Here is a 24,569-nt window from a genome sequence, read left to right on the forward strand (position 1 = left end):
GCTCGAACCCATGTCCCCTGCATTGGCAGGCTGATTCTCAACCACTGTGCCACCAGGGAAGCCCCCCTTGCTGCTTTTAATATGTTTTCTTTATATTTAATTTTTGATAGTTTAATTAATATGTGTCTTGGCATGTTTCTCCTTGGATTTATCCTGTATGGGACTCTCTGTGCTTCCTGGACTTGATTAACTATTTCCTTTCCCATATTAGGGAAGTTTTCAACTATAATCTCTTCAAATATTTTCTCAGTCACTTTCTTTTTCTCTTCTTCTTCTGAGACCCTTATAATTCAAATGTTGGTGCGTTTAATGTTGTCCCAGAGGTCTCTGAGACTGTCCTCAGTTCTTTTCATTCTTTTTTCTTTATCCTGCTCTGCAGTAGTTATTTCCACTATTTTATCTTCCAGGTCACTTACCCATTCTTCTGCCTCAGTTATTCAGCTATTGATCCCTTCTAGAGTATTTTTAATTTCATTTATTGTGTTTTTCATCGTTGCTTTTTTCCTCTTTAGTTCTTCTATGTCCTTGTTAAATGTTTCTTGCATTTTATCTGTTCTATTTCCAAGATTTTGGATCATCTTTACTATCATTATTCTGAATTCTTTTTCAGGTAGACTGCCTATTTCCTCTTCATTTGTTAGGTCTGGTGTGTTTTGACCCTGCTCCTTCATCTGCTGTGTGTTTTTCTGTCTTCTCATTTTGCTTATCTTACTGTGTTTGGGGTCTCCTTTTCACAGGCTGCAGGTTCGTAGTTCCCATTGTTTTTGGTATCTGTTCCCAGTGGCTAAGGTTGGTTCAGTGGGTTGTGTAGGCTTCCTGGTGGAGGGGACTAGTGCCTGAGTTCTGGTGGATGAGGCTGGATCTTGTCTTTTTGGTGGGCACGTCCACGTCTGGTGGTGTGTTTTGGGGTATCTGTGGCCTTATTATGATTTTAGTCAGCCTCTCTGCTAATGGATGGGGCTGTGTTCCTGTCTTGCTAGTTGTTTGGAATAGGGTGTCCAGCACTGTAGCTTGCTGGTCGTTGAGTGAAGCTGGGTCTTGATGTTGAGATGGAAATCACTGAGAGATTTTTGCTGTTTGGTAATACGTGGAGCTGGGAGTTCTCTTGTGGACCAGTGTCCTGAAGGTGTCTCTCCCACCTCAGAGGCACAGCCCTGATGCCTGGCTGGAGCACCAAGAGCTTTTCATCCGCACGGCTCAGAATAAAAGGGAGAAAAAATAGAAAGAAAGAAAGAACGAGGATAAAATTAAAAAAAAAAAAAAGCTATTATAATAAAAAATAAGAGAAAATATTATAAAGGAATAATTTTTTAAGAAAGAAATTTTTAATTTTTTAAAATAAATATATTAATTTTTTATAATAAAAAATAGGAAAACAATTATTAAGTAAAAATTTATTAAGAAAAAATAATTTTAATTTTTTAAAATAAAAAATAAGAAGAAAATTATTAAGTAAAAATTTATTACAAAAAAAAAATTTTTAAGTAAAAAAAAAAAAAAAAAGGACGGACCGAACCCTAGGACAAATGGTGAAAGCAAAGCTATACAGACAAAATCTCACCCAGAAGCAAACACATATACACTCACAAAAAACGGAAAAGGGGAAAAATTAATATATCCTGCTCCCAAAGTCCACCTCCTGAATTTGGGATGATTCGTTGTCTATTCAGGTATTCAACAGATGCAGGTACATGAAGTTGTTTGTGGAGCTTTAATCCGCTGCTTCTGAGGCTGCTGGGAGAAATTTCCCTTTCTCTTCTTTGTTCATACAGCTCCCGGGGTTCAGCTTTGGATTTGGACCTGCCTCTGCGTGTAGGTCGCCTGAGGGTGTCTGTTCTTGGCTCACACAGGACGGGGTTAAAGAGCAGCTGCTTCAGGGGCTCTGGCTCACTCAGGCCACATGGAGGGAGGGGTAAGGATGCAGGGCGAGCCTGTGGCAGCAGAGGCCGGCATGATGTTGAAGCAGCCTGAGGCGCGCCGTGCGTTCTCCCGGGGAAGTTGTCCCCGGATTACGGTACCCTGGCAGTGGCGGGCTGCACAGGCTCCCGGGAAGGGCAGTGTGGATAGTTACCTGTGCTCGCACACAGGCTTCTTGGTGGCGGCAGCAGCAGCCTTAGCGTCTCATGCCCGTCTCTGGGGTCCACGCTGATAGCCGCGGCTCGCGCCCGTCTCTGGAGCTCGTTTAGGCGGCGCTCTGAATTCCCTCTCCTTGCTCACCGTGAAACAAGGAGGCAAGAAAAAGTCTCTTGCCTCTTTGGCAGCTGCAGACTTTTTCCTGGACTCCCTCCCGGCTAGCTGTGGTGCGCTAACCCCTTCAGGCTGTGTTCATGCCACCAACCCCAGTCCTCTCCCTGCGATCTGACCGAATCCCAAGCCTCAGCTCCCAGCCCCCGCCCGCCCAGGCAGGTGAGCAGACAAGCCTCTCGGGCTGGTGAGTGCTGCTCGGCGCCGAGCCTCTATGCGGGAATCTCTCCGCTTTGCCCTCCGCACCCCTGTGGCTGCGCTCTCCTCTGTGGCTCTGAAGCTTCCCCGCTCTGCCACCCGCAGTCTCCACCCGCGAAGGGGCTTCCTAGTGTGTGGAAACCTTTCCTCCTTCACAGCTCCCTCCCACTGGTGCAGGTCCTGTCCCTATTCTTTTGTCTCTGTTATTTCTTTTTCCCTTTGCCCTACCCAGGTACGTGGGGAGTTTCTTGCCTTTTGGGAGGTCTGACGTCTTCTGCCAGCGTTCAGTGGGTGTTCTGTAGGACCAGTTCCACGTGTAGATGTATTTCTAATGTATCTGTGGGAAGGAAGGTGACCTCCGCGTCTTACTCTTCCGCCATCTTACCCATCCATCGGGATGGTCAATTTTAATCTCTCACTCTCTCTTCCTTCATGTATATGTGTGTGTGTATATATATATATATATATATATATATATATACACACACACATATACACGCATACATACATACTATGGGTTATATTTATCTGGAGAATCCTGACTAATATATGAGGGAAAAAGACAGAGGAAATGGTAGGCTCCACACTAGAGCTTTGTCAACTTCATAAGTTTTAATTTTCTAAATACTGAAGTTACATTTCATATTAAAACACGTATCATAGTCACTATTGTCTGATTGTCTTTTCCTAGAATCTGTGGCTAGGAAAAATTGTATATTAGGTTTGGAAAGGACTGAGAGCATCTATCAACCCATTTTTTCCTGAATGAAAGCAGTCGACTGGATAAGGTTCTATAGATCTCCCAACTTTCTAACTATTTGCTCTCATATTCCCTGGCATGTAAACCCTGACATTATTGGCAAAACTAAAACATGGCAGAGTTTGACTTTGTAGACTTTAAAAAGTGCTTTGAAGGATCACTATTTATCAGCTTATTTGCTGACTTATCTTGGCTTTGCTAGAAGAGATATTTAACTGCTGAAGCACATAGCTGAGTCAATTGAAATTTATGATATTCTCACAGGTCACCTTTAATATAATTAAACTGGAGTTAATTATACATATATTTTATTCTACAGGTAATAAAGAAAGATAAAGTAGGTATTCCATTCACTACACTTGTAAGCTATTTTTCTCTTCAAAATATTATATGTACACCCCACTTAAAGCTTCCATTGCAGTCAGGCATAGATAGGCAACTGTCCAAAATATAGAATGAGTGTGACAGAAGCCATTTCATTTCATTATTATTAGCGTCTTCACTTCTTGAACAAAGTTAATCTTTCCACTTAATCTACATGTAACCTAACCTTAAGAGAAAACATATTTCAGGAAGGAAAAATATTATCATGCCTCTTTAGATAAAATTAAATTGCCATAGCAATGACTATTCTCCTTTGTACCTACCTATGTTTTCTGAAAGTAAATTAAGTCCTTAGCTGAGTGTAATATTTTCAGAAAACTGTCACTTCTGGTTCTTTCTTCAAACAACAAAACAAAAGTTGTTATTGTTGCTTTTAATTTTCACTCCTGTCTGGTTTTCTAAAATCACTTCAAAATTCTTCAAATTGCTGCTCTTGTACAACATTTACTTAAGAGATTATAATAAAGGTTCCCTCTTCTGCCTGACTCTTAGTCTTGGACATTATTTCTTTGGTTACTCTTTTCACTCAATAATTCACAGTATGATCCACAATGATTTTGCTACAATCATTAAAATATTTGTGTCTGTATGTTCATTTTAGCAAAGAAAACTATTGCCTTTCATTTTGGAGTTTGGCCTCATTTTATTATCATATTTTAAGGTTAAGATAATCCTCAATAACATAAACTTGGTAACTGATTAAATTGAAGTAGTAACAGCAAGGGTAGATGTGGTGTCCAGGAGACAATTTTAATAACAACGGAAATGTGGAGGCGGGGGAGAAATTATTAAATTAATAGAATTAATAGTGCTCTGAAAAGCAAGTCAAATATTATAGTTTCTCCATCCCCTACCTCAGAATAACATTTGCCTCCATTTCAAGTTGAAAGATGAAAGTGCCAGGATCATAACATGCTAGTAGATTTTTAGTACGGGGATGTGCAACGTTACTATTTTGTTTTATTTACCCAGAAAACACACAGTAACATTGATGAGAAAATAATTTCAATGTGAGTTTTGTATTTAAAATGGGTTGCTAATGGTAAAAAGAAATCTTAGCATTTGATACCAGAATTCTTAAAATATTATTGCTATACTTCATAATTTGGGCATAGTTATGAAATTTTTAGTAAGAAAAGCAGAACTGATTAATTACAAAATTTAAATGCTTAACACCATTGATAAATTCTTGGGTTTTAAATTTATTGTTCCTATTTAAATATTTGGTATTCATCAGTAATTCTTTCACATAATTCAAATTATATTTGCTTCAAATTAAACTGATTTTCAGTTATTGCATCTTCAACATAGACAACTACTGTAATTATAAAATTGGATTCTTTTATGAATCTGAATGCTATTATCATTTCATGGCTAAATAACCCTCACATCTTCATTCCTTAAATCATTTATTGTCTGGTTTCAATTATCTTATCTGTTCAATTATCTTCTCCACTGAAGAAATCATAAAGAACATAAGTGAATTTGAATTATTTTAGTTCTTCAAAAAGTCCTTGATGATTCTGAAGAAATTTTTAAACGTTTCTTATAGTCTGTCCCTTCAGAGAACCCAGTCAAAACTTTCTTGTTATATTCCTACCAAAAGTGAAAGAGGGTTCCCTTTTCTCCACACCCTCTCCATCATTTATTGTTTCTAGATTTTTTGATGATAGCCATTCTGACTGGTGTGAGGTGATATTGCATTGTAGTATTGATGTGCATTTCTCTAATGATTAATGATGTTGAGCATTCTTTCATGTGTTTGTTGGCAATCTGTATATCTCCTTTTGAGAAATATCTATTTAGGTCTTCTACCCATTTTTGAATTGGGTTGTTTGTTATTTTGATATTGAGCTGCATGAGCTGCTTGTAAATTTTGGAGATTAATCCTTTGTCAATTGCTTCATTTGCAAATATTTTCTCCCATTCTGAGGGTTATCTTTTCATCTTGTTTATGGTTTCCTTTTCTGTGCAAAAGCTTTAAAGTTTCATTAGGTCCCATTTGTTTATTTTTGTTTTTATTTCCATTTCTCTAGGAGGTGGGTCAGAAAGGATCTTGCTGTGATTGATGTCATAGTGTGTTCTGCCTATGTTTTCCTCTAAGATTTTGATAGTGTCTGGGCTTACATTTAGGTCTTTAATCCATTTTGAGTTTATTTTTGTGTATGGTGTTCGGAAGTGTAGCCACTATGGAGAACAGTATGGAGGTTCCTTAAAAAACTAAAAATAGAGTGAGGTGGATGGACCTAGAGTCTGTCATACAGAGTGAAGTAAGTCAGAAAGAGAAAAACAAATACCGTATGCTAACACATATATATGGAATCTACAAAAAAAAAAAAATTGTCATGAAGAACCTAGGGGCAGGATGGGAATAAAGACACAGACCTACTAGAGAATGGACTTGAGGGCATGGGGAGGGGGAAGGGTAATCTGGGACAAAGTGAGAGAGTGGCATGTACATATATACACTACCAAATGTAAAACAGATTGCTAGTGGGATTCAGCCGCATAGCACAGGGAGATCAGCTCAGTGCTTTGTGACCACCTAGAGGAGTGAGATAGGGAGGGTGAGAAGGAGGGAGATGCAAGAGAGAAGAGATATGGGGATATATGTATATGTATAGCTGATTCACTTTGTTATAAAGCAGAAACTAACACACCATTGTAAAGCAATTATACTCCAATAAAAGTGTTAAAAAAATTTGAAAAAGAAAAACAAAACAAATTTTCTTGTTAACCAATGAAAATATATAGAAGATATTGAATGCTTAATAAATATAAAGAAATAATTGCTAAATAAATAAAAACATAAATAATCTTATGTCAAGCTCAATGCCATCTACTAAAACTGTTTAAATTTGTCAATATCATGCTAAGGGTATAGGAGGCTTGTACTGAGCATAAGCCTAGTGTGATGCTACCTTTATCTTTAGTGAATCATGAAGACCTTTTTATAGGGCAACCGAGCCATATCAATAGATTATATTGGCTTGGCGAACTTTTTCTACCCACCCTGTATATAATACTCTTAGAATAGTTCCCTTGTTTTTATTTCAATAGATGGTCATTTGAACTTAAGGTTAGGATTTCAGTTTCCTGATGTCATTATATATATATATATATATATATATATATATATATATACTATATATTTTATATATATATAAGATGCTAATATATATATATATTTTTAGCCTATCTTCCCAGTATCATGAGTTTTATTGCCCTTCAATATATTTTCTACTTGATAATTCAGTTTGGAATAATGTTACTCTAGTATCTATTGGAAAGAGCAGTTTCTTCTTGTGAAACAATTAATTAACCAGATAGAGAGAGAGAGAAGGAGAGAAGATAGGAGGGGAGGAAATGAAGCAAAGAAGGAAAGAAGGAAGGGAGGGCGGGAGGGAAGAAGGAAGGAAGGAAGGAAGGAAGGAAGGAAAGTGTAAAATTTTTTTTCTCTATGATTTTATCTAAGTCAATGACAAATGATCACAATATATATTGTGAAATTTCCTGCTGAAAACTGGATACACTTTCTCTATGGCATAACTGTGAGCAAAAAAATACATCAAGACAAGGAAATAAGTTCAATTCTCTGTAATTGGATTTATTGCATTCTGATGTCTACTAGTGATCCTCATTTCTTTAGCATGTGCTCTCAAGTAACTGACAGACAATCAAGGTCTCTAGTAATATTGTCTTCAAGGGACTGAGAACTTAAGATTAGTTACATTTAATATTTTAATATTTTAATATTTAAAATATTTTGGTCCCAATTTACCCTGTACACAGGGATAGTTTATAATTGTTGCAAAAGTGGTTAGTTGGGAGACAGAATAGTTTAGCATGTAAGAGTATGAGTTTTGAAGTCAGTCAGAACTGGATTCAAGGAACTATTCCTGTGCCTTAGTTCTTTCCTTTATAAAATTTAAATAATAATTCACTACAAATAGGTATATTTTAAGCATTAAATAAGATAATTCATGTAAAGTGTTCAAAGTGGTGTTCATTTACTATCAGCTATTATTAAGTATACAATGAAGTAATTATTCTAATCTGATTTATATACTAGGGAGCACTCCAATCTATTTCACTATAGAACTTGAAGAAGAACACATCTATAATAAAAATATTCTACCTATTATTCTAAAAGACAAAACAAATCTATCAGACAGGAGTAGACTAATTGATTGCTCTAACTTTTCTTCTAGATATTTTAGTTTGGAGTAATGTTAAGTTCAGTTCAATATCTATTTGAAAGAGCTCACTCCTTTCTGTAAAAAAAAAAATTATTAAATAAAAAAATAGGAAAAAAAATAAAGATTAAAGGAGGGAAGGAAGTAAGAAAATAAAGAAAGAAGGAAGGAAGGAAGAAAGGAAGAAAGGAGGGATGGAGTGAGGGAGGAGTAAAGAAGGAAGGAGGGAAGGGAGCAAGGGAAGAAGGGAGGAAGGAAAGGGGAAAGAAAAAAAGGGAAAAGAAAGGAAAATTATATGCCTAGACATCAACTGAAAATCAATAAAAAACTCATTTTGGATCACTTCCTTCTTTTGGTTTCTTCTGTCTGTGTCTCTGGATGTTCCTTTATAGACTCTTCAAGTTTCAAATCTATTCCTTAGGTTCTTCTCTTTATATATTCTTCTTGGGCATTTTTTCCACATCAATGGCTTCAATTGCTATCTATATGCAGATACTCCTATACTTAACAGTTTCAGCCCAACTATCTCCTTGGACTTTGTGATCTGTTGATTCAATTTTCTATTTGACAATTTCAGTTTGAGTGTCTCAAAGGCAATCCAACCTGCCCAAACTAAATTCAGAGATATCCTATCTTCTTATCCCCTAAAATGGATCATTTTCCAATATGTACTGTTTAAATAAACATCAGCTCTACAATCAAAAAAGTGTAAAGTCATCAGCGATGACATATCTTGCTTATCACCCAGTTTGTTATTCATTTATAAGATCAGTTATTTTCCATCAAATATGTTTCAATTGTAAATACTTCTTTCCTTGTCCAACACCACTGTTCTTAACAAACTATCTTTGTCTCTTGCCTTGACAACTGAAATCATCTCCCAGTTGGGCTGGTCACATTACTTTTAGCACGCAAGCCAGAGTGATCTTTAAAAATTCAGATGTGACCATTTCACATTTCAGTGTCAATATTTTTAATGAATAACAATAGAATAAAGTTGTTCTACCTTAAAGTAGTCTGTTCAACCCAGGATAGTCTGGCCTCTTATTTCTAAGAAACAGAAAACACTCTAGCCAAAAAAAAAAAGTATTAAAATATCTTGGATAACTCACAATTTTCTAGAAAGACAGAGAACTACCAAGATGCTATACAACCAGGAACGGTGACCAAAATCACACCACAGAATGGGTTCTGTGAAGATAATGTTGCTGCTGATACTGAGCATAAAGACCTTGCCTCTTGACAAAGGATATCATTGACACTGATCATGAGACACTGGTTCCCAAACTGCCTCTGAAAACTGGATATAGTTGCTGCTGTTCCCACCACTTTTTGATTGCAAAGGAGTCTGTGAGGTTACTAATTTTTCCTGCTCTGGTTTGGGTCTGACTACCAGAGAAGAACACGGACTGGTATAGCCTAACCCACAGATTTGTACTCTAGCTTTCAGAGAATAGGAAAAGTGAGTATATGAAAATTTGAACTTTGGGAGAGTGTTGAGATTGTTTGACAAGAAAAATTGAAAAGTCCCCAGTGAATTATCCACCTTTTCCTCTCGTTATACAACCATGATTTTTCCTTTCCACCCTCTGTCAATATCTCCTAGTCCTTTCACATTCTGTGTCCCTTATTGCCACAAACACTTCACAATTTAAAATCTCCATTCTCTGGGTACTTTACCTTCCCATTCTATATTCAGATAACTTAATTGACCCTTCAGAGCCAAACTCAGTCATTACTACCTCAAAGCAAAGATCTCCTGAGTTAGTTAAAGACCCCTCTCTTATATTCTCAGAGATATAGTTTCTCTTAAATTATTTATCACTGCTGCAGTTTCATATTTGTTTTTGTAACATTTCATTAATACCATACATTTCATTATATTAGGAAACATGATTGTTTTTGCACAAAATTGGGTATCTCTAGAATGGAGTATGTTTTCTGGCACAGAAAAGATACTTAATAAATATTTTTAATGAATTACAGATAAATGAATTCTTACAAAATAATTTATAAGTACTTAATTATAGTGTTGTCATATGTGTTAGTTTTCTAGAGCTGTTATAACAAGTTACTATAAACTGGGTGGCTTAAGACAACAGAAATTTATCCTTTCATAGTTCTTGGGGCCAGAAGTCCAAAATCAAGGTGTCAGTAGGAATAGTTTTCTAGAGGTTCTAAGGAAGAACATGTTCCATGCCTCTCTCTTCGTTTCTGGTGGCTGCCAGCAATCATTGGCATTCCTTGGCTTGTACACTCTATCACTCCAATATCTGCCTCCATCTTTATATGACTGTCTTGCATGCCTCTACATCTCAAATTACCCTCTCCTTTCTCTTATATGGATAGGGAATTGGACTTACGGTGCACCTTAAATCCAAGATGATCTTATCCCAAGATCCTTAACTTAATTATATATGCAAAGATTTTATCTCTAAGTAAGGTCACATTTATAGGTGCTAGGGCTTAGGAATTGGACATATATATCTTTTCGGGTAACACTAATCATCCAACTACAATCTACCCTCTGTCTCACAATAATTAATGTTCATCCTATGTGTAAAATAAATTCACCCAACCCAACATCTCTATGAGTCTTTTCCATTCCAGCAACAACCCTAATTTCAAAATTTCATCTAAATATCTTCAACTCAAGAATTCCCAAATGCCATCATCTAAATCAGGTATTTAAGATTCTGGGTGTATTTCATCCTGGAGCAAAATTCCTTTCCGTTTGTGGACAGATGAATGTCATTCTCAGACCTTACCAGAATCACTCTTAAGATTCTTATTTCCACCAATAGTGTCTTCAAAGCGATCTAAACATTTTCTATTACATTCCTCAAAATTCCTCTAGCCTCTCTATATTGTCTAATTTCAAAGTGACTCCACATTTTCTGGTATTTGTTATAGCAGCTCTCCCTTCTGGGTACCAAAATCTATATTAGTTTCCTAGGACTGTCAAAAAAAATTACTAAAAACTTCGTAGCAGAACTTTATTCTCTCACAGTTATGGAGCCAGAAGTCCAAAATTATGGTGTTGGCAGGGTTGGTTCTTTCTGAAGGCTTTAAGGGAAAATCCATTTTATGCCTCTCCCATCCTTGGTGTGCCTTGGCTTGTAAAAATATCACTCAAATCTCTGTCTGCATCTTCTGTGTGCCTCTTTGCCTCAAATGTTCTCTTTTCTCTTATAAGAACACTTGTCATTGGATTTAGGGCTCACCTTACATCCAGGTTGATCTCGTCTTGAAATCCTTAATTATATCTACAAAGATCCTATTTCCAAATAAGGTCACATTCACTACATCAGATAATGCTTGCAAATATATATGATTTTTTGGAAATATATATATAAATAAATATATATGTATATAACTATATGTATGCACACATACTTAGTGTGTGTGTATATATATATACATATATGTATATATGTATAAAACTTTCCCAAGAAAAAATTTATTTCACATCTTAGCATTTCTAAATTTAAATATGTCTTCTGATGGATGTGTACAGCTAATTCAATCAGATTTATTTTTTCACCATTTTCTGTTATTAAAATATATTAATCATTTCCTTGAATCAGGAAATATGGTACTTTAAATAATCTTGACTTATTGGTTTCGGAACAAAAATCAACAAGAAGAGAATTTCCAGATATGTTATCAATTGTATGTGTGTATGTGGCATAGGTGTTTGTGTATAGGGGTGTTTGTACAGATGTGGCTTTTAAAAATCGACTGATCATTTTTAGAATGGGATGCAATTGGTTTAGGGCAGTTTACCTGAAAAATATCCAAAGATATACATTGATCACAACTTAGTGGCCAACAGTATAAAAAATTTGTCCAAAAAATGCTTTGCATTTTTACAACTTTCCACCTAAAGGACCAGATAATTCCATGCTTTTTTCAGTCAGTTCACTTATGAATCACTGTATTTAACACAGAACACCATGTCTTATGATTGACATTGACAAAACAGGGCATGTGCAGAGAGATTGATTACTGCCTTTGAGGAGGGCAAGAATAGTTCAAAGAATTAAGGGTTATAGCTTGGAAAAGAGAAGACTAATAGAAGACATCAAATTATGTTTGAAAACTTGAAACAATTCCAGGGAATTGGAGTGATAATTATAGGTTTTCTATGCAGGGCCAGAGAACAGAACTAATGAATATAGCATTATTTTATATTGTTGTTATTATTATTTATTATAAGTTTATTAGCATAAATTTATCACTGTTCTGTATTTCAGAAATCAAGATAGGCTTGGTTGTTTTCTTTGCTTTAGGTCTCACGAGGCATAGGTGGACTCTTACCTGGAGTCTCTGGAAGACCATCCACTTCCAGGCTCCTTCAGTTTGTTGTCAGAATTCACTCCCATACATTTTAGGACTGAAGTCCTTGTTTCCTTACTAGCTTTCAATTGCATGTTCTTCTCAGCTTCTAGAGGCCTCCTGCACCTGTGGCCCCTATATCTTCAAAGCCAACAGTGGCAGCCTGAGTCCTTCAAGTCTCTCTAACCTTTACTTCTGCCTTATGTCTCTTGCCTCCAACTGGAGACAATTCTCTGCTTGTAAAGTCTCAGGTTAATAGAGTGGGTCCACCCTAATAATTCACAGTCCCCGACCCATATCAAAATATTTGTCTTTATTCACATCTGCAAAGTCTTTTTTGCCATGTGACATAGCATATTCAGAGGTTCCAAGATTTAGAATGTGGGTATTTTTGCAGGATCATTTTGCTGCCACAACTACAAATACAAGTTTCAGAAAAACAGCTTTTGGTTCAATAAGAAGAAGAACTGTCAATGAAAAAATTCTGCCCAACACTGGGATTTCGTTTGCCTTAAGGCACTCTCCTTATTATAAGTGTTCAAGAACAAGTTGAATGTCCATTGTTTAGACTTTGAAAAATAAATATTGCCATATGCAGGTCCATTGCAAGGCTTTTAGTTCAATTCTGCAATATATATGATTAAGCAATTATTATTTTTTTTTAATTTATTTATTTTTTATTTTTGGCTGTGTTGGGTCTTCGTTTCTGTGCGAGGGCTTTCTCTAGTGGCAAGAGGGGTCCACTCTTCATCGCGGTGCGCGGGCCTCTCACTATCGCGGCCTCTCTTGTTGCGGAGCACAGGCTCCAGACGCGCAGGCTCAGCAGTTGTGGCTCACGGGCCCAGTTGCTCCGCGGCATGTGGGATCTTCCCACACCAGGGCTTGAACCCGTGTCCCCTGCATTGGCAAGCAGATTCTCAACCACTGCGCCACCAGGGAAGCCCCGATTAAGCAATTATTAAAGTCCCTCTTGATAATTATTACCTGGACTCATTTTTTTGTTTGAGAATCTGACATTTAGCAAAATGTATGTTTTCTGCATTGCCCCTTGCATTTGTTTCCATGTTTCTGTTATACTTACTAAAGAGATTTTTTAAAATGTTATTAGTCTTCTAATAATAGGCCTGGATGCAAAGGTGTGTGGGAACCCAAGGAGTTCTCCCAACCTGATTTACCTTCACTCTGAACATAACTTTAAAACTTAAATTAGGCTGTTCAAACATTAAGAAAAAAAAAAAAAATGAAGACTTGAAATTTTGCCCTGAATTTAGTCTTTATCTCAACTTTCAGACCTTTAAACTATTTTACCTAAGCTTTGTTTTGCATTACATGGTTTCAGAAGAATAAACATAGAAGAAAAATTATCCAAATTAAGGCCAGACTCATATTTATAATCACCTACTGTTTATAACGTTGCACGTTATTTCTTAAAATTACACTGAAATAAATCTGTAGACGAACCCCTAACATTTCTATTGTCAATACACAGATTAAAAAAATACATTATTGACACTGGCAATAGTTATTCTGGGAAAGAAAGTGATAAACTTTAAAATGTCAAGCTGTTTAAACTTTTCAGATTTGGAAAACATACTATTTGTGAGGTACTGTCAAAAATATTTAACTAATAAGAGCTTCTACTAGAATGTGCTGGCAGTAGGTTGACAAGCTCTAAGCCAGAGCAGGATCAAGGCAGCTTAGAACCTTGTAGCAATTATCTATGTAAGTCATATAATGGTCTTCTAAATGTCATGTTTGCAGTAAGAATGGGAAGATATGCCTTAATGAGATACAGGGTGCCTGTCTTTGAGGACTCCAAATTGTGACTGCCATTAATAAGTGGTGGCAGATTACTAGGATATATCACCAAACCAGAATTATGAAAATTTTAGAGATTCTGCAGTGGACTTTCAAAATACCTTTATCTTCAAACACCAAGGGTTTTTGCCCAGCATGTAAATTGCTTGGTGCTGGATCATATGTAGGTATCCTTTTTATTTATTTTATTTATTTATTTTTTTTCATTTTGGAAAGGATTTTGATGTTGCACAAGTCAATGAACAGCTGAACTGAAATGAACACAAACTGTCACTTCAAGAATCCGTCTCCATGGCAAATAATGAAGCTGGAATAAAAAAGGAAACAAAAACATATTTCCTGTCAGTCTACTGTCAGGGTATTTATCTTTTTCTTTAAGCAAAGTACTCAGATAATCGCAGGGGAAACAGATTTTCACTTATAATGTTGTTTAATAAAGGATTTGGGTGAGCTGAAGATATTTTCTGTTTATCTGTTAGGTAATTCCAAAATAAAGATCTTTCATGACTCTAAAGAAGTCAGAAAACCTTTTCTTCAAACTGTCCTATTCAGAGCAAAAGGTAAATAAGCTAAAATATATATGAAAAAATAAGCTAAATGAATAAAATCAACTTGAAAGAAATAAAAGATCCTAACTTGTGCTTTTCTGCACTTGTGTTTTTAGGCCAGTTATGGCTGATGTAAATTGAAAGCAAACTTGTGTTTTTTGACGTAAACTATCTTTTTTATTGTTTAACTAGCTTCAAAACTGGTAATGACATAAATGAGACGACATGATTTATGTAAATATTCTTGTCATGCTGAATGAAAAATCATGACGGGAGATCACCTAGCCTTAGAGATATTTGCACCAAAATAAATAGCCAACAAAATAAATTACTCAAATCATCCCACTTGGAGCCCTCTATTCATTTATAAAATATTTTTCTAGTCTAAGGGTCTAAGGGTGCAAATTATGAACAGGAAAACAAATGAGGTAACACAATTTAGGTAGTAGAGGTGCTTTCCTTGTAATTTACAGCCAGGTTCATTGTAGCAGCCAGAGTACCCTTCTTAGGATGCATTCTTACAGAGAGCAAGGACCTTTATGCCAGTTTGCAGACACAGATACTGAGTTTTGTTGCAATTCCTCCATCTGCAGACATTTAGCTCTTGCACTGTATGCTCAGTATTCTCTTTCTTTATTTCCTCAGTATATATTGAGCTCCGAAATGCGTTACTTTTAATTCCAATTCTTGTCATTATTGAATGTAAAATGTAAACTTTTTTGTTACAGTCTCTCAATTTCTTTGTCCATTTCTTTACACAGCCCTGCCTTTCCTTTCCTTTTCTTTCCCATTACTTCTTCAATTTCTATCAAGATGTGACATTGCTATCTGATTACCCCTACTGGTCTTCTACAATTTGCCCTAATTTTAGTTTTAAATCACAAGGTAAATAAAGTTCACTTCTCTGTATTCAAATATTATGTGATTAATGTACATTAATACTTGGTGTAAACTTATTCCTGGAAAACTTTCTTAAGAATGTCCCAGAAATGGTTTGCAAATAATATGAGTATCTTTGGAGACTTCTGGAGAAATATAGACTATATAATTTATACCTTTAGTTCTGAGTTAAGTTAGTATTGTGTTTACACCCATAAACAGTTTTCTAAGGAGCAGACTCTCATTGAAATGGTAGTTTAGAAATAAACTATGAGTCTGTATAATAATCATAATTGTTATTTTTATCAAGTCAGAATCTTCAAATAGTTTTCTTTTAATTAAAATTTTTTGTTATTCTGGAAAAAAAAGCATATTTTTTCCATCTATTACATAAAAATAAAATTTCGAAAGTATGTAATTTGAGATCTTGATCTCTTTAGTCAGAATAGTGCCTCTATTGTCTCTTTAAAAAAAAAAAAAAAGAAACAGCTCTACCAACTCAACTCTCTAGTCTGAAGGACCTTAGGAAATAAGGATTACTCTAATTGGATGCAGAGAATAGATAAATCTAATCAAATACTTGGTGACTGCTTGTAAGACATTTTTAATGGGGAAATGCACACATTTTGAGTGTCATATTGCACACTTAAAAGCTCTGAGAAGTCCTATAGTAAAAACAAAACAAAAACCAACCAAAATAAAACATACATTAAGTCTTTCTCAAACTTATTTGACCACGAGCCTTCTGCACATTATTTTTCATAAAATTATTGACACTTCACAAAATTCTAATAAATTAAAGCAAAGTCCCAAGTTCTTGGGTCAGAGTACATTAATTAAAAAAAAAAAATCTATCTCAAAAGTTATTACTTTGATTCTTGGCCAGTAACTTAAATATCTTTGAACTTCAACGTGGTTATCTTCAAAATTAGTATCATGCAAATGATACCTACCTAACATGGTGACTGTAAAGATTAAACAAATATACAAAAATTAATTGTAAACCATAAGGCACTAAGCAATTGGTTACAATAGGGAAATGTTGTAACTTTTAAAAGTTTAGTTTTGGGTCTGACAGACTTATCTTCAAATCCTCACTCTGCCTATGTGGCATTCTACCAATGTCTTTCCATTTATGAACCTAACTTTTCTCATCTGCAAACTGAAGTTAATACTACTTAACTTGCATTGAAAAAGTTGGAAATAAAATATTAGAAATCCTGAAATACAGTTATTTTCTAATATATGATAATAACTTAATTTGGAATTTTATTTTTAAAATTTGTGTTATTTGTTTGAATATGGTATAAAGGGTATAGAAAAGTGAGAAATATATGTGTTATCAGGAACCTGCTAAAGGAGACTATTTAATTTTTTTTCACAATAGGAAAAAATAAATTACTATTGGTTTCTGTGTTTTTCAAGAAAAATGATAAAGAGGACAGTGCTAAAAATGGCAAGCCATTCTTTTTTCTTACCAGATCATTAAAAATAAAAATTATTATTGTAAAATATTGTTAAGTTTAGTAGTTTACATTGTGTATCCTATTGTGATAAGAATTTGGCATTCAATATCTAATTAACTCCTTGAAGTAGCTCTATGGTCTGGGTATTATTATTATCTTTCCTTTAAGGTACTAGGATATATAAACATAGTAGTCAATAGAACTTTTCTTCAAATATTTGAAACACTTTTCCATCTGAGCACAAGTTAGGGGGACTTCCTGGCTCCATCATTCTTATTGGAAACATGTGACTAACTGTGGTCAATGAGTTCTCATTGAAAGACAAGAATTTAATTGCCAGTTTAAAATTTTCCAAAGCTCTCTTTGGCTTCTGGAAAAGTTGCAGAGAGTATTCAGTTCTGGCTGACACCCTGCTTTTTCCATGAGTGAGTGACTGTAATGAGCAGAGTTTCAATTAACATTTGATTTCCCTAGATAGATCTCAATGGACACGTAGCATGAGTAAAAAAATAAACTTTTCTTATTTTAAGACCGGGGGGTGTTTCCTGCCCCAACATAAATTAGCCTATCCTGATTAATATATCAGAGATATGTTTTTAGTAGTGTAGCTATTAAAGAAAGATGTAGTATTTGAACTGTTCTCTAATACCAAAGCCTTTGCTCAAAATTCTACACCTGATTGTAACTCCCAAATGTGGTAAGTACTTATGAGATAAATCTAAGAATTATGAGAGAATATTTTTTAATGACACATGGACTGAATTAATAGCACTTATTCTCTTATTCCTGTTTCCTGTATGCTTTCATTTGGGTTAAACAAACATTTTGGCATTCCATTTTATTTTCTCTACCTGCTTTATTATTGTAACATTTTTGTATTTTTTTAGTGATTGCATTGGAAATGGATATATATATATATATATCCTTAAATGACTACAATTTATGTAGTCTTATTGTACCACTCAATGTAAAATATAAGAAACTTATAAAAGTATACTTACATTTACCCCACACCATCTATTGCATAATTCTCACATATTTCACTTCTACATGTTATAGACTCTGTAGTACAGTGTTTTTGCCTTAAAAATAGTTGCCTTTTAAAGAAATCAAGAGAAAAATATCAATATATACACACATATTTACAATTCCTGGGGACTCTTTATTCCTTCCTATAGATCTAAATTTACATTTCATATTATTTTCCTTCACTCTAATTACCTTGTTTCACTATTTTGTAACATAGCTCTTCTGACTGTAAATTCTTCTAGTATTTATCTGATAATATCTTTACTTCATGATCATTATTAAAGGCTATTTTTTTTCTGGGTACAAAATTCTACCTGATAGTTTCTTATTTTCAGCATTTAAAAATGTTTATTAACATCCTTGGTATCACTGTTGCCCTGTATGTAATATGTCCTATTTATTTTATTTGCACTTTATTTTTTAGAATTTTTCTTTATCATTGCTTTTCATAGCTTGACAATGATATGTCTTGGTTTCATTTTCTTTTTATTTATCCTGTTGGAGTTTGCCAAAATTTTGGTTATATACAACAATGTTTTCTAAACACATTGGGAAAATTTCACCTGTTATTCCTTCCAACATATTTTATTATTATTATTATTATTATTATTATTATTATTATTATCATTTTGCCTTATCCTCTCTCTTCTGTACTTCTGGGACTTGTAGCTTATTATATGTAAATAACATGTAGATTATTATATGTAAGTTAATGTGATTTATATTGTCCTATAAGTTACTATGACTTTGTATTTTTTCCCCTAATTTTGTATTATATTCATCAGATTGGGCATTTTTACTGATGCATGTTGAAGTTTATTTATAATTTTTCTGTACTGTCCAATATACTGATATTTGGAATTTTAAAAATTTCATACATTATATTTTTTCAGTTACAGAATTTTAATTTAGTTTTGTTTGTGGTTTAGATTTCTGTGCTGAAATTCCCCATCTTATTACTCATGCCCATTTTGACAAGTCTAATAAAATATTTATAATAGATGTTTTGAAGTTCTAAACTGATTATACCAATATCTTTGTCATCTTGGACTCTATATCTACTACAATTTTATTGATTATATGCAGCTTGTTCTGGCTTCTCAAATCTAGTAACTTTTATTGAATGATAGATGATATATTTTATAGAGTTTTATCTTTTCATTTTATTTTGTCTTGACAAGCAATTATATCACTTATAAAACCTTCTGATTCTCTCATCCTTGGTATTATGTTTTTGTTAGGAAATATATTGTTCAGTTTTGATTTTTAGTCCTAGTGTGTGTTCCATTCTTAGGACAATTCATTTCATTTCTGGAGTATCGACTGAATGCTACGGATACTAAATGAGTTCTCTCCCTTCTGGCTACACTAGAACTTTAAAATCTCCTAGTACTACACAACCTTTATCTTCTTTTCTCATCCCACAGAAACTGCTCCCTGCTGAGGCTCATGAAATGTTTCTTGCACTTGTGCAGCTTACTCTTACCCAGGAATTTGCAGGAAACCCTTCTGAAGCCACATTTCTGTTGAGCTTTTTCCCCTGCTGCATCCTACTTCACAAATTCCGTCTACATTTTTAGTCTTAATCTCTGATCTTGATCTTTAGCTCAGCAAGGCCATATGCTCTGCTTGGATTTCATATCTCTGCACTGTGGAACTAAATCCAAAAAAGAGGGGATATATGTATATGTATAGCTGATTCATCTTGCCATACAGTAGAAACTAACACAACATTGTAAAGCAATTATACTACAATAAAAATTAAATTAAAAAAGGCAACTGAATAATAAAAAACAAACAAATAAACAAAAAACAGTAAATGCATTTGAGAAAGTGCATCACAGATACACACACTGATTAGCTGTTTTCTTACAGACAGAAAAAATAGTTTAGTACATTAAAATTGTACTTTAAATCAGTTGTTTTGGCACTGTGGGGATACATACATATAAACAATGCATCGTACCTCCCCTTTGCAATGAGTCCTCTGAAGGTGGTAAGAGAAGGAAATGGGAAGGCAGCATCATTTCAGGCTGCTAGTTAATAATCTCTGATTTGATTTGTCGTAATTTGTTGGGAGAAGTAATTCATGACAATCAACAACCAGGCTTCAGAGGAACTTATGAGCTCTGTTTTGAAGGTGTGTATTGAGAAAATGATATTCATACAATGATGAGAAAAAAAATGGTTCTCTTTACCTGAAAGAGCGATTTTAATGTGAACTGTTCATTTTGTGCAGTCACAGGTGTCTGAGGAACACAGAAACTAAAACTAAAATTACATTATATGTATAGAAAATGAGAGTATTAAATTAATTTAAATTAAACCATTTTCATTTTTTCTTTATTCTGTAAACTATCAAATCAGTTTTCACATAAGTTTAGAAATTATAACAACTACAATAATTAAATAATCTGTGCTTTATATAATAAAACTCTACTTAAAATTTCATGATATTCAAAGTGGCATTTCTATCATAGTAATTTTCTTTCAAAGAGAAGAAAAATTATTGTCAGTAACATTTTATTTTGTAGAAAATGAGAAAATTAAAAGTGCAATTATCTTTTCTTACATCTAAATTAAACAACCATAAGTATAAAATTGTCAGTTGGACCAATAACTATATTTGAGGAATTACATTTTGGAGCCCATGAAATACCTATTGAAATTGGGTTCTATTTGCTGTCCCAAAGGAAAAAAAAAAAGAATATTTTTCTTTCAACAGATAAGACTGTTTTATTTACCTAAAATTATTTAGAGCAAAACATAATTTCCAACTCTCAAAGCTTATCTTTTATATGGTAATTGAATTATGTTTGTGACTAACATAAATGTATTAGTCAGTGTTTTCCAGAGAAACAGACCAATAAATATATAAATATATATATATAAATATTATAACAATTGGCTCACAGGAGTATGGAGGCTGAAAAGTCCTGTAATCTGTTGTCTTTAATCTGGAGACCCTGGAAATCCCATGGTGTAATTCAGTTTGAGTCCAAATGTCCAAGAACCAGGAGCACCTATGTCCCAGGGTAGAAGATGAATGTCTCATCTCAAGCACGCAGAGCAAGTTTGCGTTTCCTCCACCTTTTTGTTATAATCATGCCCTCAAGGGATTGGATGATATGCCCACCCATGTCAGTGATGGAGATATTCTTTACTGAGTCTACAGATTCAAATGATAATCTCTTCTAGATACACCTTCACAGATACACTGAGAAATAATGTTCTACCAGCTATCTGGACATCTTTTAGCCCAGTCAAGTTGACCATAAAATTAACCAGCCCAAGGTGGTACCAGGAAAATAAAATGTGTGAGGTAGGAAATGTTTGTTGATATCCTCCCTAGATTCTCCATTCTGTCATCAGATCCTTTCATGGGTATGTAGGCCTCAATTTCAATTTAATTGAAAGTCATTAACAATTCTCACATGGTTTCTTCTTTTCCTCACACCTACTCTGCTTGAAGAATTTTCTATAAGTCATTTACTCTTTAATATGTGTGCCTTTCTATTTTCTCCTTCTCCTTCTTGCTGTTCTAGAAAATGATTTACATGCAGTGTCTTAAAATAGCCCAACTGAATTCTGTTTGTTGTTAGCCAATAGTTCCACTCTAAAATTAAGCTTCTCCATGGGCAACTTACACTAGGATAGAGATTTTTAAAATTATCTCTGAGCCTGCTGTACTCTGAAACCTCTGGATTTGCCCAGACATAGAGACGTACTTTTCTGGGGTCTTAGCACCAAGTTTCACTGTGTGGTCTTTGTGTGCAAATCTCTGTATAGGCCTGTTAATTAAAAATAGCATATTCTTTATCTCACACTCAGACAATCATCTCTTAGCTCATGCTCTTCCTTTCTTATTTTTTTTACTAGACTTTATTATTTATTAACTTAAAACAATAATAATTTATTCTCATTGATCTGTGGTTGGATGATGGTTTGCTGATCTAGGCTGGCCTTGACTTGGGTGATTTTTTTCTGCTCCAAGTATCTCTCACCCTTCTCCTAGAACTAGTGGGCAAGCTTAGGCTTTTTTTTTTTTTTTTTCATGGCAATGTCAGAAGCACAAGAAGGAAAGGAGAAATATATAAGGCCTTTTGAGGTCTAAGGTTAGAGCTGGCACAGCATTATTTCCACCTTATTCTATTGGCCAAAGCATAGACTTAGTTCCCATAAACCCCCTTCTCCAACACATGCAAATAGCTCCTATTCTATCACACAAATGTAACACATTTGTTACAATTGATGAACCAACATTGACACATCATTATTGCTTAAAGTTCATAATTTACGTTAGGGTTTACTCTTGGTCTTGTACATTATATGATTTTAGACAGATGTGTAATGAAGTATATCCATCATTACAGTATCATACAGAGTATTTTTACTGCCCTTAAATTCCTCCCTGCTTTGCCCATTCATTCTCTCTCTATCCAGCTGGCTGGCAACCACTGATCTTTTTACTGTCTCCATAGTGTTGCCTTCTCCAGTATGTCATATTGTTGGAATCATACAATTCCAACTCCATTCCTTTTTGACATATGTAAGATTTCACATTTTCCTTCACACTGTGCACTTTAATAAGAAGAAATATGCACTTAAATCAAATCACACTTGACAAAATATACAGTAAATCTTTGTTACATTTTTCTCTTTCCAGGAAGTAATAGACATTTCAGTCTTTAGAAGAGAAAAATGCTTCTTTCTGTTTCAACCATTCTAGGCATTAATTAAGCAAACTTATCAAACAAATATGTCCATCTGGACAATAGGAAAATCAGCCTTGAGCATAACACATCATTTGGTATAAGGTTATTAACATTTAGAAGATATGGGGCTTCCCTCGTGGCACAGTGGTTAAGAATCCGCCTGCCAATGCAGGAGACACGGGTTCGAGCCCTGGTCTGGGAAGATCCCACATGCCGCGGAGCAACTAGGCCCGTGAGCCACAATTACTGAGCCTGCGCTTCTGGAGCCTGTGCTCCGCAACAAGAGAGGCCCCGATAGTGAGAGGCCTGCACACCGCCATGAAGAGTGGCCCCCACTTGCCGCAACTGGAGAAAGCCCTCGCACAGAAACGAAGACCCAACACAGCCAGAAATTAAAAAAAAAAAAAAATTTAGAAGATATGTATAAAGAACATATTAAATTTGAAGTTCTGTGATAGGTAGTGCAAGTTAGTTGGTTCATTATTTTTGTCTTTGCATTGCTTGCAGAATGTTTCATGTCCTTTCTCTTAAAAAAAAAAAAATTAACCTTGCTTCTAGCTCTTCAACTATAGAAAATATATCTATTCTTAATGTTGGCTCACCCATTGGAAATAAGTGTAATTTTTCTCAGAATAGGAAAAAATAGATTGTTAACTCTTCAAATGTTTTGTTAAACTTGACATTTCCTATAGCAGCTAGTACATATTGGAAATATCTTTCCAATAAACATTTAAGTATCAAATTATTGAAAGATGTGGCTTTGGTAAGTGTGATGTAAAGTCAATGTTCATCTATTAAAAGACATATATGTGAGCCATGTCATAATAATCCAAAAATTATAAACATTTGGATTGAAATGTGATATTTTTATTAAATTAGGTATTAATTCAAAAGACTTCAACATGTGGCATTAATCACCCACTATAGATTTGCAGGTGGTGTTTAAATAGGAATAAGTCATGAACTCTGAGATAATAGATTCACAACCTAATAAGGCATAGAACATATAAATAAATTACCATTTAAAATTATATGCTGCATAAAGTCTAGAATAATGTGATACAAATATTAAGGAGTGAGAAGTTATTTTATTCCTCCATGGAATACCTTAATGAGGCTCTGACACTTAAGACGTTATAAGTATTTTTTCTTGATCTTTCAGAATTATTTTATTTCCAATATCCTTGTTTTTCTTAATTTTCAAAAGAAGGCATGCTTATTTTATTCAATTTTATATATGAAAAGTTTGACAAAAACACACCCATTATGTACCATCCATAAATATTTGAGCATAATTCCAAAATATTATTTCAACATGTATTCAATGTACATTATTAATGAGATATCTTATATTCCTTTTTTTGGACTGTCTTTGAAACTCAGTATGTATTTTACACTTACAGGATACCTCATTTTATACCAGTTTCATTTCAAGTACTCAATAACCACAAGTGTATGATGGATAATATTAGACAGTATAGCTTAATATAGGGTAAATAGGTTAACATACAAATATTAAATCATTTGTGTTTTCCAGGAGTCCTAAACAATTAGTGTTAAAATATGTTACATTATTTTTGTTTGTTTCTGCCCATTTTTATTTCATGACTGATTATGTTTCATGCATTTTCCTGCTAGGCTATTTACCTCAAGAATGTGTGGCTTTTATGATTTATTAGGAATTACATAAACTGTTATTATATAAATATCATCCATTCCTGTTTAGTCAATAATGGTTTAAATTCTACTTTAATCTTTAAATTTTTCTAATTTCCCTTATGCTTTCTTCTTTGACCCATGAAATATGTATAAGCATACTTTTAAATTTCCAAATATTGGAGAGGATTTTTTCTATTCATTTATTTTTATTGATTTATAATTTAATTCTATTTTTGTCGGGAAACATACTTTCTACTATTTCAATCCATTTAAATTTATTGATACTTATTTTGTGATTTAGTGTACTTTCTGTATAATTTTGCTTTTTAATCAAG

At 34.2% G+C, this 24,569-nt stretch overlaps 1 long non-coding RNA gene across 1 annotated transcript in view; it reads left to right on the forward strand.

The window, feature by feature from the left end:
* Nucleotides 1–2,850: 2,850 nt before the first annotated feature.
* The window catches only part of LOC309647095, a 54,471-nt gene continuing 32,752 nt past the window's right edge, over nucleotides 2,851–24,569 (forward strand). Inside the window, exon 1 of the long non-coding RNA XR_014255790.1 lies at nucleotides 2,851–5,793. This is a non-coding gene — a long non-coding RNA (uncharacterized lncRNA). The remainder of the gene's footprint in view (nucleotides 5,794–24,569) is intronic.

The sequence above is a fragment of the Balaenoptera physalus genome (genome assembly GCF_965194825.1).
Source record: "Balaenoptera physalus genome assembly, chromosome: 17".
NCBI lineage: Eukaryota > Metazoa > Chordata > Mammalia > Artiodactyla > Balaenopteridae > Balaenoptera > Balaenoptera physalus.